This window comes from Protopterus annectens, chromosome 5.part0 (assembly GCF_019279795.1).
Source record: "Protopterus annectens isolate FY-2018-M chromosome 5.part0, PAN1.0, whole genome shotgun sequence".
In the NCBI taxonomy this organism is placed as follows: Eukaryota; Metazoa; Chordata; order Ceratodontiformes; family Protopteridae; genus Protopterus; species Protopterus annectens.
Window position 1 is genome coordinate 1,324,685,518 of NC_056735.1, and position 17,180 is coordinate 1,324,702,697.

The following is a 17,180-nucleotide window of genomic DNA, read 5'->3' on the forward strand; positions in this document are numbered from 1 at the left end:
ATACATTATTATATTAAGGCTGGTTAAGTTGTATGCAATATTGTTGATGAAAAGGGAAAACAGCAACCCTGGGGAACACCTGTCTTTAGAGTAGCTGATGCTGTGAAGGTGTTATTTGCATAAACTTGAAATTTTCTTTTGTGGGATTACTTTCAAACCACTGTAATGGAGATGAATTGAAGCACTGGTGATTACACTGGGGTAGGCATTCCACACTTACAAAAATACAATGGATACGGACCAGCAGATATTCTCAGCCATAATAGACTTCCATCATTGCACACTGGGGATAGAGGCAGGGATACAGGCATGCTATATAAATAAATAATCCTCATGGCCTTAAGTATGATTTTTTACTGGATGCCTCAAGCACCTTTCAGGCAATGTGAGGGTTACAGATTAGGTCCGAATAAGGGACAGAAATGACTCCCAGAGACTGTGATTGAGGAGAGGCACCAGTAGCAGCTGATGGTTAACTTTATAAGGACCAAAAGTATTTTAAGAAAAAAATGTTCCTTCTCTGGCTTTTATTAGACATTGTTAAAACTTGCAGTATGCCAAATCTTGTAACTGCTGCAGACAGATAAACACATGAGCAAATGGCACCATATTCTAACTGCTGAAGTTAGAAAACACATGAGCAGATGGCGCCATATTATAACTGCTGAAGTTAGAAAATACATGAACAGATGGCATTATATTCTGATTGCTGAAGTTAGATAACACATGGACAGATGGCACCATAACTAATGAACAATAGTATTTATAAAAAATGCTTGTATCACTGTGGATAGTAGGCATCATGATATCTGAGGATGGTCTAGAGAAAGGGTTATCTGGATTCATACTGGCCCACGCTTCTCTAATTTATAGTCCTTTATAAGTATTAAGCAAATAGTTCATAGCCAGTATGTTGCCCGTGTGTGTGTGTGTGTGTGTGTGTGTGTGTGTGTGTGTGTGTGTGTGTGTGTGTGTGTGTATATATATATATATATATATATATATATATATATATATATATATATATATATATATAGGTTCATAGGTTCATAGGGGTTCATAGGTAGGTACTAGGCTATTGGCCCAAGGGCATACGTAAGCCTAGCCAGCAAGGTTCTCTAGCTTACGCCACCCAAGAAAGTATATATATATATATATATATATATATATATATATATATATATATATAGATAGATATAGATATATAAAACTATAATGCTATGGTGAATTCTAAAATGCTCTGCTGAGTTTATTGACTTGCTGCCAGGAAAGCTAACAGTACATCTTGTATGGAGGCACAGTGGTAAATGTTTTCATCATTCCTGAGTACAGCAAAGGAAAATTCAACCAGAAAAGTCAGGTATAATATGATAATAAGTACAGGCATTACTAAGACATATTTTATCTTTAAAGATACCATTAGCATGGATAGAGAAAGCAACAAAACTACAATGCTACAGCTAAATCAGTGTGCCAGTAGTAGCCTTATTACATTTAAGATTTCATCTTCTAAGAGAATGTTTTACTGTTGTAAGGAATTACTGACTTCCTTCTGGTGATTACAGATAAATTGGAAGTAAGAGTACCAACAGCATGTCCAGAACCAGGTGGATACTGCTGGGCAATGTCAGGTGCTAGAACTGCATTTTAGAAAAGTAATACTAGCCTAAACAATCACTGCTGAGTACAGATGTGAAATGTCATGCATAACTAACAGTACTTGTGATTAAAGTGATATACTTTATCTAAAGGGGTTATATCTGAGGTTACTAAAGATTTTAAGAGGACTGAAGGAAACAAGGTAAAAGACTGGCGCCCTTTGGACTATTTGATTATGAAGACCGTCCATGGAGAAGTGGGACCCACGAGTCTTCTGTCCTAAACTGGTTATATTCAGCTGTTAGTAATAGAAAAACAGTGATAAATGTGAAGATGTGATACAGGAGGAAGCTGCAGGACTTTACATTCAAGAAGCATGTAAATAAACATTGTGTGACTATATTTGTAAGATATTCTTATTTGGTGGGACATGTTTTCCTGTAAGATTGCCAAAGAGAAGACATAAGCTTGGATGTTCCATCAAAGTTGGCAGGGGCAAAGTAATGGAAGAGGTCTTACTAAGAAACCCAGTGAAAAGAGAAATGAATAAGAATGAAAATTAAAAAAAAAATGTAGTATCAGCTTGTACTGAAAACAGTAAGTAAATAAATAAAAGGCAGTATTACTCTTTCAGCTCCTCAGCCAGCTATAAAATTATAGAGGCATATAAAATCATTATTTTCATGACAAGCAGTGCTAGAAGAACATATTTTTTCAAATGCAGCAGTGCGGCCCTGAGGTCCCATCCACTGACAGTCCAGCCTATGATCTGCTTGAGTTCCTGGTATATCAGACTGTTGTTAAACATTATAAGAAACTTTGATTTGGGTGCCATTTTAGCCGTCTCTGTCTGTGAAGGATTTTTATTTCAGACTGTAATACAATTGACTCCAATAATACTGTTACTAGATACAGAGAAGGAGCTGAGCCACCAATGTCCTTGTTTTATGTCTAAGGGAAGGGTTTCAACTTTCACTGCTTTGGAGCTGCCACCTATTGCTGAATGATGGACATATTAGCCAGAGTGCCCCAACTAGTGACTGACTCACTCAGATTGCTATCTTAGCTTCATGCATGTCATAGTGCACATAAATGCCCAGCTGCCAGATGACCTGCACAAAAGGGAGCCACATATTAGAATTACATACAGAGTGAGATCGAATCATCTTCTCTCTGAAATAAAATAAAGAGTGATTGCATCTTGTCTGTTGTTTGTCTTCACAACTGTCAGTACCTAAAAAGTCCACGGTAAACTGAAATATCTAGGAAAAGTGATAATAGAAGGTCCTGCAGTTTGCACAGAGGATTAAGTCTATGAGATGTGACTGAGCTGCTACTGTGGTCCAGGGCATGATTCGCTCATCCTCTGTTTGTCTAACTCTTTCACTGAGCAAGGCATTTAATCAGACAGTGCTCCCAGGATGAGTCTAGAAAAGGTCCATGTTAAAACAAATACAAATAAATAAACAAAAATAAATGAATAAACAAGATGAACAGCAAGAGCTATAGGATAGAGTCTGCCAAGGGATTTAGAAGGAAAATCACAAACAAATCATGATAATAATAATAATAATTCTTCTTTCAGCTTTTCCTGGTTAGGGGTCACCACAGCGGATCACCTGTCCATCCAGTCATAATTGGCAGTGGAGTTTTATGGTGTCGAGTTGCCAGCCTGGCACCCAACCTTCCACAGAAGGCAAACACCCACATGCACTCACTCCTAGGGCCAATTTAGAGTGTCCAATCCACCTACACCATGTTTTTGGGATGTGGGAGGAAACCAAAGCACTTGGAGGAAACCCACGCGACCACAGGGAGGACATGCAGACTCCGCACAGAAGGAACCCCAGCTGAGGATTGAACTGGAGAACCTCTTGCTGTGAGGTGACAATGCTAACCACTGCACCACCACAGCCGCCTAATAATAATAATAATAATAATAATAATAATAATAATAATAATAATAATACATGTTCAAGGGTTTCACTGTGCACTGGTCAAGTTCATCTTAAAAATTCCTTCACAGTGTGTCACCCTGAGCCTTCTATAAAGAAAGTTCCACACTCAATGTATTCTACTCTGTCAGCAAAATGAGATAAAGAGACAGAATGTGAAAATAGCTTAACAATACAGTAGTTAAGTCAGTGATTCTGATACCTCATGATCAGCCTTTCGGAATCTATTCCTCCTGTGTTGGCAATCTGCCTTTCTTGAGAATAAATACAGGTCTTGGCTTTCATTCATCACTTGATCCAATTTAAAAAGCACGGAAAATCACCACTGGAGGTCTTCTAAAGGCTGGCCTAGCACGAGAGCACTCCAATATAAACAAATAACCAGACACATTCAAGCTTTGCATGTAACTTACATTATTATATTTGCTACTTGTCTATAATTATAAGGCCTATGTGAGAACAGTGACGAAAACATGATGAATCACAAAACTCTTTTGTGGACTTCAAATTAGAATTGCCAGTAAAACATGAAAAGGACTGTTTTACTAATACGTATAGCACAAAGGTGACCATACACAACAGTAAAATCTTATAGCGAATTAGGTTTTATATTGCATTTTGCAAACACTTTGAACTTTAGGGTATACATAGTTTGCCTTAGACAGGCAGTCAATGGTTTTACTTCTAAAAAAGAAGCATAAGTAATGCCTGAGTGTGCAGCAGCCTTCAGATAATGTATAGCCCTAATGGCACATTTTGGGAAATTTAATAAACCAAAATATGATTCAATGAGCCAAATTAGTCTTATTTTTATCCAGCTTACTACTAACATCAGAACTTTAAGCAATATCAGAAAAACGTATCAAATCTTTGCTTGTATGCCCTATATGATTTGTGTGGACACCATTCATTATTTCATTTTTATTAACACCTGTATAATCAATATATATAGGTTTATGTTTTCCACATAACACAAACAAAAGGCACCAGATGAATATTTTGCTCAAAAATACAATTAATCCAGCAAACATTCACCGAGCAGAACAAGGCGATGGCTACAAAATCATTAAAATAGCAAATTATTTTATTTAGTCACATACACACGTGTTTTCACAGTTACTCTTACTGCTTCATCAGACTTTGATTTAAATCATAAAAACACTCTTTTTAAATACAAAGGCCTGATGCAATTATAGTCAAAGCATTATAAGGCAACTGACATTTAAAGAAACACTGCCACTTACATCACGAACCTTGGTGTACTGCTAACATTTTGAGGCTAAATGAACAGACATACTTCTGCTGACATCAAAATTAGGACCCTACACTAAAAATATTTATTATAAATTTTAAATAGTATGTATTTATCTATTTTATTTACATGTGTTTACCGGGTAGACTTCAACTGAGCTGGTGGCCCATTTTCAGTGGAGACCCAGGGAGAAAAACTCCATACATAAAAATACAGTACAGAACAAATAAAATCTAAATTACTACATTAACAAAAACATATTTACAATGAGTATTGAAATTTTACAAACAAATGATTCATTAGTAAATTTTCTTTGTAGAAAAGCAGCTTAAAATGAATAAACTAAAACCAATAAGCTAGATAGAGGAACACAATTCCTTACCACCATAGATGCCTTGCCTTTAGTACTGGTTTTATGGGAACTTTGTCATTAAGACCCCTACCACTGTTTGCTTTCAATGTCATTATCCATCTAACTTCATTTACCTCAGTCCTGTTCCTAACATCACCCATTCTACCATCTATTCTAGTTTTATCTATAACTAAAAACCTGAAACAATGTGTATTTCCATTATTTATAATATGCTTGGCCAGCGCATTGGTGGTTATTCTATTATTTATATTATACTGGTACTCCCTTATTCTGTCCCTTAGTCTATGGTCGGTTTCACCTACATAAAATGAGTGACATTCCATGCAATGTGCTAAATAAACCACTTGTGGTTTCGCAGTTAGCTTTCACTCTAAAGACAAAAACTTTGCTCAAATCAGGGTGGGTGAATAGTCCTGAAGTATCTATAGAATTGCAGAAATTGCATTTCTTACATGATATACTGTAGTTATATGTTCAGCCCCCATCTCTCAGTTATTCTCTTTCATTTTGGGATAACATAGCCTTCTTATTAGTGCATATATGTTAATGAGGTATGAACTAATTTCAGGCCCAGCCAAAGGGCACTGTCTGGTTAAGTAAGTGCAGAAACATTCTAGGTATTCAATAATGCTCATACCAATATCAAACATTCCTGTGCAAGGGTTAATACCATAAAGATTCATGTTTATTTATTCTTTATTGATAAAGTTAGTCCCAGTAGGCTAGTGGCTTCTTTTCAGGAGGTATTTATACTAACTTTGGATAGGGCATCTGAGAACTTCCTCTACACTTTTCAGTAGGTGCCATGGGATCTTTTTCAGTCACTGAGCTACCAACAACTCAGGCAAGGGGGACCTTGGTTTAATATCTCATCTTGAATATAGCATACTCAGGAGTGTTGCAACCCCTTACACTGCACTGCACCATTAGAAATGCATCTACCAGATTAGGGAATAGTACACACAGACTTCTACACCAAAAGTAAGCACGCTACCTGTTGCATCACTAATACTGGCATGGCTATAGTGTGAGAAAAAATTAAGGTAGGTGTTGAAGTTGGGGAGTAAGAAGATTTAGAAGTTTCCAGCTTATTTGCATTTTTATAGTGTGCCTATTATTAGGAATAGCATAAAGGATATGAGAAATTATTTAGTTATAATTATTTTACATTTGTTAACTCAGAATATCAACATCATAAGTTCTGTTTTCAGTGCTATATTGGGGAGAAAACCTTCAAAGGATATTCAGATAGGCATAACAAAGAAAATAATGCACTTAACAGTGAAATATAAGTTACAGATAGTACAGTCTGTAATCATATATGCATATCAAAGAAAAGGGTAAGTATTGAAATACATTCATATCTTGTACGCAAAGCTCATGTAACAGTCATGAAGATCACATTGGTATAAGTCAATAATAAAAAAAAAATAGGTCTGATGTTATATTCTTGGTGGCAGAGTTACCACAATGATTCATAATGCACAGGCTTAATGCACTGTGGGAAAAACAAATCCATCCTATCCTCCTTTCACTGTTAGATGCCAGCCATCTCTCAGTGATTGTCATGCCTACACTGCTTACTGCGTACACAGAATTGTGGTATACTGTTGTTCTGGCATGATGACCTAACATAAGTCAATAATGCAGTTGTCCTAGCATACTGACCTACCATGAGATCAGCTGATAATGCTGTTGTGTGGGCATACTGATCTACCAGAAGGTCAGTCCATATTGCTGTTGTCCTGTCATCTTAACTTACCATGAGGTCAATCGATGATTCTGATGTCCTGGCATGTTAACCTATCATGAGTCCAGTCCATGATTCTGCTGCCCTGGCATGCTGACCTACCATGAGACCAGTCCATGATTCTGTTATCCTGGAATTCTGACCTTGCATAAGGTCAATCCATGATGTTGTTCTAGCACATTGACAGATAGGTTGTCTGTTCTTGGAACATTTTCTTATTCTCTGCTACAGTCTTTGTCCCACCACCCAGCCTTCCAAACAATCAGTATCTTCATGGATATTTTCTTTACTACAAGTAAGTTAACCCTTCTCATGTATCCTACCTGCACCACTGTACTGTTTATGGTCATTTGAATGGGGCTGAATAGGACAATTAAATCATGGTATCATGTGTGCAGTGAGTTCAATATAGGCTTTATGTACAGATATGTGATCCCTGAAACACCTTCAGGATAACCACTGAATTATTCTTGCAGGAGATCCTTTAAGCTGTGTATGTTCAAAAGTGACCAAAAGCGCATATGGGTGAAAAAAACAACACTTCATCAAGATAGTGTATAGTTCTAAGTTCCACACCAGAGTGTGCCACCATGTATTTCATTCAGGTGGCTCAAGTCTCTATCCATCCCACCTAAATAACAGATGTATCTCTTTTAGGTATCAAATGTTTAACAGAGAACAATTGTTAACAAAAAAATCATTTCCATGCGTATTTCTAAGAGTTCCTCTTTTATAAAAATGTCAAAACTCTCCTTCTCTCAATCTGAATCCCCTAAAAACAAAAATGCACACCTTAATTTTCTTAAAATATCAACATTCAGTTCTTGTGAGAAGGTGCTAGTGATCCAGAGAGAAGACAACAAACAGAGTTGGTTGCTTTAACCTGAGCTTGACTAATTTACTGTTATAGTGGTATTTTATAGGTTTCTAGGTTCTTACTAGGCTTATGACCAAGCAGACCATTGAAAAGCTCAGCCACATCAACCAAAACTAGTGGGAGACTAACAATGTTCCCCAGTAAGCAGACTTTGTTCATATATATTCCCAGTGAAAATTTACAATCACACATCCAGTCATCCAGACTGGTTTTAAAGGTTACTAGGGAAGTATTCAACTTGGTAGATAAGGACAGCCTGTTTCAGAAATGAGAGATATGTTTGGTTAGGTAATCATCACTCCACCTGGTGTTGTGATGTGGTGGTATAGGTTTAGGTCCCCAGAATGGGTGTTTCTTTTGGTTCTAGGTAGGTGAAGGAGTTTTAAGAGTGCTGGGTAATTCGCAACATGGAAAGTTAAGCACTGATCACTCTTCAGCAGTCTGTATGACACTGATTAGAGGGAAAGGACCTTAGGCTTTTGGAGTAGCTCAGGAGTTGAAACATTTTTCTAGTGGAAACATTTAATCTCTCTCAAGCTGGTACAGTTGTTCAGTGAGGGAAATGCCAAATGGGGCATTATATTCACTGATAGCCCTAATAAGGGAAGAATGAAGTGGGGCTATAACATCTTTGATCTTAATGGGATGCCATAAAAGATAATTTGTGTAAGGCAGAAGCATTTTCTACCCACCACAGAGATGTGGTGATCAAAGGACTGTATGTTACTAACATAAATACTCAAATCCCTGATGATTGTGTGAAATTTTCATGGAATGTTACCTATGGTAAGCAATAGTGATGATAGATTTGCCTCTATGCCGTGTTTCTTGGTATTGAGGGTAAGGTGATGAATAATACATTAAGGTGGTCCAGCCCTTGCTGAAGAATTTGAGTATCAGAACTGGATTTGATAACCATTCCCAATTTACAATCATCAACAAACCTGATTAGCCAAAGAACCTCGATATTGATTTTCATGTCAGAGAAATATATACCAAAGAGGAAGGGGTCCAAGACAGCACCCCATGGGATTCCACTGATGAAATTTTTTTGTCTAGAGTAAATGCCCTTAACCTTAATGGTATGGGTCTTTTTCAGACAAACAATTACTTATCCAGCAAAGTGTGTATGGATTAATGTTGAGATGGGAGAGGTTTACAATAATCCCATTATTGAGGATAGTATAAAAGGTTTTGCCATGGTGTGGATAAACAGTGTGGACTATATGCCCCGTATCCATGCCCTGGGAACCATTTTCAAAGAACTCAGCTAGGATGAGCAGGCTTTATTATCATTTTACAAAGCTGTATGAATCCAAGGACATAAAGGTCACCTATATCATTGTTTATTAATTGGGTTGTAACATATTCCACAGCCTTACAACTAACATTAGCAACCCCTAACAGGTAGTGTTTATAGGTATTTTCTAGGATTGAAGTCCAAGGCACCACTGAGGAGAATAATTCAAATTCCCAGTTTCCCCAAACACTGTCTGGTTAAGTGGCTTGTTCATGTTCACACAATAGGTAAATGAGGGCTATGTGATTTAAATGCTACACCACAAAATACTACAGCTCATAGTTTTAGCCATCTGAGTCAACTGCCAGACAAATGCACAGACCTCTTATCCAGGAATCAAACCATTGTCAACTGCTTGGAATGCAATTATGCTCACCAGCATACTACCAATGCAACTATACCACCAATGCATGTAATTCTAAGGGTCAGAAGAGGGACTCCCTTCATTTAAGTGCAACAGATGAAATTTACGTTGAAAAGTTGATGGAGAGGTTTGCTGGGTGAGACATTACACTTTTCAGCAGACATCCAGGGACGTTGTCAGGACCAATAGAAGTAGCATTTTTAATTTTAGAAAGTATCAAAAGGACTTGGTCCAAACTGATCTTAGGTAAGGGAACATAACGAGGAATGGAAGAGACAGAGAGCCTGGAGGAGTGAAGGCCGCTGTGGCTGCTTGTCTAATATTTTTCTATGTTCCTTTATTCAGTTGAGTGTCAGAAGACTCAAGCTAAAAGGGTATGTATTGCATTGTGAATACCTAGAAAAAAGGTCAAACTGCAAAAACTTTAGAATTATGAGTTTGAAGAAATGGATGGATGGGCCAGATCATGTGGTATGTGTGCAAAGTTGGTTTCAAGGATATGTCCTTGGGAACTGGCACTACTCCAAAAAGAAATTGCACCATGTAGGAAAGAGGAGTTTTGATAGGAAGGGGGGCATTTGCACTTTCATGTGAAATTACATAGTTTCCGGATCAAAGACTGGTTGTTGAGACAGGCAGACATAGAGAGAGAAGTCTGACTGTGACAGATCAGATGATTAAAGTTGTTGAGGATGTCTGTGGCTGTACATAAACAGCAGGTGTACATGACAATAGCCATGTAACAAGTGACTAAAGTTGTGCACCAGACCTACCCTGTGAATGGCATGGCTGGGGTGTGTATATTCCTCTCAGTCATTTGAAGACACTGTCAGGTGTCATATAGATGTAGCTATATGAAAGGGTACAATGTAGCAGGAGATGGGGGAGCCCATTTTACCATTTATGGTGTGAGAAGTCAAGTAAGAGAACTTGCTGGCCAGCTGAATATCATTTTTTTTCAGTTCTGGCACATAAGAGTTCCTTGTGAGTGCTGAAAAGTATGAGAATGTAGTGGTAGGTGCTTCACAGGGGTTTCAGATTAAGGATTGTCCCCAATTAAAGATAGAGAGCATGGAAATGGAGATTAGGGCAACAAAAAGGAGTTATCTTGTTTGGAAGAATGTTGGCAGTGTGGTAGCATAGAAGAAAAGCAGGGTCAAACCAGTCCTGACGGTGGACAAAGAGGAGAGACATTCCAGAGTCAGGCAGAAACTTGCCCCATTACAAAATGGGTGCAGAGAGGCTTATCATGTATAACAGGAGGATCAAAAAAGTTGAGTTCTATTAAGTGTAAATAAGTCTGCATGACAGCAGAGGGTGGTGGTCTTTGTTGGGTGGGTTTAGTCACAACTTACATTGCTTTTTGCTTGTGCAAGAGGTGGTGAAAGTCAAATGACAGCACTAGATAATTCTCCAATTCAAGAAGTGATATATTTTGGAGAGTGGTGTCTTGCTTATGCATTGAAGGCTCTTGCAGTTGTCTTACATTTTTATTTTGCTTTTCAGTGTTACAATGATTTTCAAACCAGGTTTCTTTATCTTGTTTCCATGTACCTATTTCATTATTAGCAGATTAATACTTGATGATGTATAGCTTATTAAACATTGAATGTTTTATAAGTAATAGATTCTAATAGATATTGTGTGTCATACAATGTGCCACGAGTTACAAGACATTATTAAATATTTTTCATTCTCATTCCTGTGTTAGGTGGTGGCAATCTTGGGTCTGTACAAACAAGCTAAATATGAGTCTAGACTGTTTATAACTATCATAGTATAGTGTTTGTTATTGGTGAGGAGGGGTCTGTATAACAGGAGGGAATGGCATCTTAATTTAATATGTTTTTAGGGTGCTAAATTTTATGCAGAATGAACTAGGATGCCTTCAATTACTTGTACATTTGATGTGAGTTTTGTAAAAAAGCAGGTAAGGAGGATATAAACATTTGTTGCTCTTGGCAGAGACAGATGGGATTTGTAGGGATATGTATTACAAGAGGCTAGGCAGCAGTTGATAAGGTTGTGGGAATATGTTTTGTTATAATTCGATTTTCATTATAGGGTGAGGATTTTGATGGGAGAGTGGGTGATAATAAAATGTCTGGGTAGGATTGAAAGGATTGGGGGAGTTGTTCATGGGCTAACAAAATAGTAGCCATTTTTTGTGATGACTCCCATCGGCCGTAATGCACAAGAATAGGAACTCAGCCAATAGAAACACAGTTCTAACCAGATTACAACAAATAAATGCCTAAAACAGTAGTTTTCTATTCTCCCACTAGAGAAAAAAGACAGTAAATGTTTGAAGAAAAAAATCACTAAAAGCAGCCAACAGCAATCCCAGTATTAGTGAATAATAGCTCAATAATAGCACAGAGCCAATAGAAAGACAGTGCTCACAGCCCTCCCACAAGACAAAACTCAGCAAATGTTCCAAACAATACATCTTTAACACAAGCAACAGTAGTCTCACTATTAGATGATAAAGTCATTTCCCTGCTGTTAAGGGCTTATTTCAAAATACTGTCCAGTGAAAAATAAGAGCACTCATGCACAGCGTCGGGTAGCTCAGAAGAAAGGAGTGCTAGACCACATTACACAACACGATTTAAAGAATATAACAACACTTACTCTGCCAGTAGAAACAAATAATACTAACTAGCTTACAAGAAACTGACTGCCTAGAAGAGCACAGCTTTCTCTTCTTCTACTAGAGCAAAAGATAAGAAAAAAGTCACTTAAAACAAGCAATATTAGTCACGGTCAGCTGACAAAGTCACTTCCCTGGTGTTAAAGGCTTCTTTCACAGTCCTCACCAGGATAGATAGGATCACATGTTTTTTTTTTTTTTTGCCAAAAGATTAAGGAGTTCCTAGCTAGCTCTTATTTATCAAAGATACCAAGTTGGGCAGAAGAGGTGAAGGAAGAATATAAGAATATTAAGGAAGGTATTCCTCATCTTATAGATGTGCAAAAGGCATCTGACATAGTTAACTGGAGCTTTCTACTGGCGGCATTAGAACAAAAGTTAGGTAGCAGGAGGCTAGTAATATGTGTTTGAAACGTTATATGGGAAACTGAGTGATTTGTTTAGGGTGAATGGATGACATCTGAGAAGATATATTTTGGTTGTGTCATTATTCAGGGTTGTCCATTAGCACCTGTCCTATTTCTAGTTGTAATAGAAAAAATGATGTATAGAAACAGGGGGATTCTGGAGGAATGGTGAATGTTATTGTCATGCTGTTGAGGCAATGTTGCAGTGTATTCTAGATTTGTTTAGAGAGTTCAATAGGGAATTGTACTTGTGTCATCATCCACAGAAATGCTTGGTAAAAATGGTAAGAAGTGAATATTCCCAGCATTTGGGACTTCCACTTACAAGGGGAGGGGATATCTTGGTATTAGAGTTTGCCCAACATTTAGAGAGATTAAGGCAGTGAAAGGCTAATTGGTTGAGGCATTGAAAGAACGGGGTCAGGGTAGGCAGGTTCAGTTGAGGGAAGCATGGGGTGGTGAAGGCTATGATACTTCCTTTTGTGCTGTACCTGTTTCGGTATATTAGTGGTAGTCCATATGACAGAGGAGTGATTGAGCTACTGAGCATATATGATAGGCTTGTGTGGCAAAGAAAGGGGAAATGTCAGGCATGAGAAGATATCTTAAGTCCGTGAATATAATAAAACATATTAACAGACTTGAAAATTCTATGCTGTGGTGGGTGGTTGGAAGGAGGGGTTGAATGGGGCAGAGCAGGGGCTAAATAAGAAGAGTATAGGAAGACACAATGAAGATGATGATGGCTTAAATCAGTTGTTTCTCAGTGTTGGTATTCCCTTCTCCCTGACAGGCCCCACACAGTCTGTAATAACAGATATGCTCAGGCTTTGTTTAGTGAGCTGTATCCAAGGGAGTGAAAGTGTGGGGTGTATGGAAAAACAAGACAAGCTGAAACATATAAATGTCAAGGAAACAATGGCTCCTACAATTGTGCTCAAGTGACTTTGGACTCCAGGCCCCCTGCTAGTAATCACAGACAATGCCACAGTGATATGGCACATGTATAAACAAGGCAAAACTGATTTTACCTCCTATGCAGACTAACTATGGTAGCCTGGGATTTAGCTACTCAGTTTAATTTATACCTGCAGACTACCTCAATTCCACAAAAGCAAAACTTTGTAGAAGGCAGTCTGAGCAGGACCAGGTCAGACCCTAAGAAATGGAATTGAACCATTTGTGGGTAACTCCTCAAGTAGATTTGTTTACCTCCACTCAAAACAGATAACTAAACTATTTCTACTCTAGGACTCCATGCAAGCAGGCCTTGAAGATAGATACATTTTCTTTCCCCTTGGTGGAAATGTTCCTGTCTTCTTTTCCACCCTTTCCTCTGACAAACAGGATTCTTCTCAATATTCAGAAGTACATTCCAAAAGATTATTTTGGCCCAAGCAACACTGGTTGGCACATGTTCTGAACTGGCCAAGGACAATAACTACAATCATGTTTCAATTATCATCCAAATAAAGTGAAAATAGGGTCCCATTTCCATCATGAACTGTTGAACATCAATAATTGTTGTGGCCTCATATGCTATTTCAGGTATGTAAAAACAGAGCCAGGAAATTGTGGCCAAGAATGTATCGTTTGAAGAACTCAATAAAGTGATAGTCAATGATTTATTGTTTTCAATAGAGGAAAATCGAAAAAATTACCAGAATATGCTGAATAATATAGAGAGAAGCTTATCTAATGTTTTTGAAAGGAAATGTAAAAAAATGAATAGGAAAAGGAAGAATACAAAACAAAAACTAATTACCCAAATCCAAGAGGTACTTTTATGAATAATAAAAAAAAAAAATTTAACATTCAATATGATCAAGATGTTGCCTACCCAAATCCAAGAGGTAATTCCCAAGATGAAGAGGAACAATGAAAGATGGAAAGGATGAGTTTGAATTGGATGAACAGGAATTAGGAGCAAAACAAGTTGATTCAATAAAATTTTGATGGGGGAAAGGGAAAAATTCAAAGACCCAGGACAAGGATGAAGAACAACCATGAACGGAAGTGTAGGAGGGTTGAAAAATGGAACATGAGGAAGCAATCAAATTGATGTTGGTGTGAAGGAAGGATAGTTAACAAAGAAATGGTTAAGGAAGGATATAATTATAAAAATTGTTACATCAATATATAGTGAGGTGTGCTTTTACAAAGTGTGAAAAAATTGGTTAAACAAAAAGCAGATGTTTAGTGTCCTTAAAATGCATTTTGGATTTCAATGAAGAAAAAGAAAATTTGAGGGTTTAGAAACAGATAAAAAATGGTGAGGTTTTATTTCCAGAAACAGAATATGAAAAGAAAAAGAAGTATTTTAACCCATCCAGAAGAAAATAAAACAAATCGTTTGAGTATTTATTCAAAAAAAAGAATTAGGAATGAAAAAATTGAGATGGTGATGTGTCATTAGAAGTGCCCGAAACTGACAGTGGAAGAAAAAGGTTGTTGCAGGGGATAGGAATATTCGAATATTCGGGATAATAAGGAGGATAAGGAGGAGGGCAGATATCAGATGATTCAGAATGTGTAATGATGGAAAAACTGTTGAATGTGGATAGATATGTGGATAGATATGTGAATGAAATCAATTTAGGTAATCAAAAGGTGGGGATCAAAGGTGGGGATAGTGTTTTGAATCCTGCTTTTTTAGGTTCAATTGATATTAATACCTAGTGGTGTAACTGGTAGTGGATAAACCCAGTGTAAGTAAAATTTTGGGGTGTAAATTTTCAATAAAATTAGCAATAGCCCCTTTCATCCCCCTTGCCATCAGACAGGCTCAGTTACACAGTTAAAGTGCTGGAAGTGGATGTCAAGCCTTTAAAAAAAAAGAAAAAGAAGGACCAGTAAAGACTCTTGGGATCTGGGAAGGAATTTAAAGCAGGATTTCTTGATGAAAAATGAATGTTTAATGTTTATCATATATAGAGACTATTTTTCTCTTTTCGCTCTACAAAAAAGGGTTATGAATTTATTCAAGAAGCATTGATTAACTACAATCTTTCTCACAGAATGGTCTTACTTATATACAGGGCGGGCCGAGTTTAATATACCCCAATGTTGATTCTCTTCAACTGACTGCCTGGATGACAGAATTTCATACCTTTTAAATATCTTTCTTCTGAGGATGTGCAGCAGACATTAAAGGAGGTAAAGAAACCTGCTTGAAGGAAATCAAATATAGATCAATGGAAGAGATGTTCTAATTAGTGCCATTCCAAGAACTAAGATCCTTTTAAGGCACAGGCTGCTGTGATTTCTACAATATTTTTTTGAGTTATTATCCTGTTTTTTTCTTACTCTACATTCAAGAGTCATCTGGCAGCCATTTTTTCTTGTCGGCCCAGTAATCCCCCTTTCTACTGTAACACTTGTAAAACAGTTTTTGAAAGTGGCTTTTCATATCCCTCCACCTACCAGGCAGGTGGCACCCACTTTAGATCTTAGTTTTGTCTTAGAAAAACTTAAACTGTCTCTTTTTCAACCAGCTCAGCAGGTTAAATTGATATTCTGATCTTGAAAAACAGTGCTACTTATTACTCTGACTTCTGCAAGAAGAGTATCTGAGTTGCATACTCTTATGGTGAGTCATCACTATCTTATTTTCTATAGGAATAGAGAGCCTTTAAGAACAAATCCTTCCTTAATGCCTAAGGCCATTTCAGATGTTACACTAAGCCTGGCTACACATCTCTCTATTTTCTTTCCATAACCTAAAAATAAGGGAGAAAAAAATCATTCTACAAGAGCACTGGCTACTTCTGTGACCTTCGAAAAAGAGTATTTTAGAGGTAGCATCCTTGTTATTGGTGCATGCCTTTGCCAAGCACTAAAATCAGGATTCTAAGTCTAGAGCAGGCTTTGCTAGGACTATTCTCCAGAGGTTCCTGGACTCTGATCCATCCTCCTTTTCCTTTACTCAGTTAGCTCTGGCATTCATACCATATAGCTTAAGGCTACTGCAACAGTGATCTTACAATGAACATAGTACAGTTCTGTAAGTAAACCTACCATAATAGTTGATGTTTGAATAGGTCACTGCTGCAGTAGCTGCTCCTCCATCCCCCTATTTTTGCTATTTTTTTTTTTTTTTTGCCAGAGTATGGAATTTGTGACTGGTATGTTTCTATCTTGCAGGGTTTGACCTCTCTGTCATCTAATGCAAGAAAGCTCTGAGGTATTTCTAACCTTAGCCACTATTTGTATTCATATCCTCATGCCTACCAGTGGCTAGGGCATTTAGATGGAGCCCTAAAGCTTTGGAAACCTGGCTGGTTGAGTCCAGTCCTTGGCTGGATATCCCATACAGCTTAAGGCTATTGCAGCAGTGATCTATTGCACAGCTGTAGTTTATGGGTTTATTATTTCCTCATTGAGCTGCTGCGGTGGTGCAGTGGTTAGCATTGCCACCTCACTGCAAGAGGTTCTCCGGTTTGATCCTCAGTTGGGGTGCCTTCTGTGCAGAGTCTGCATGTCTTCCCTGTGGTCACGTGGGTTTCCTCTCACATCCCAAAGACATGCTGTAGGTGGCAGAGTCTGCATGTCTTCCCTGTGGTTGCGTGGGTTTCCTCCACATGCTCTGGTTTCCTCTCATATCCCAAAGACATGCTGTAGATGGAATGGACACTCTAAATTGGCCCTAGA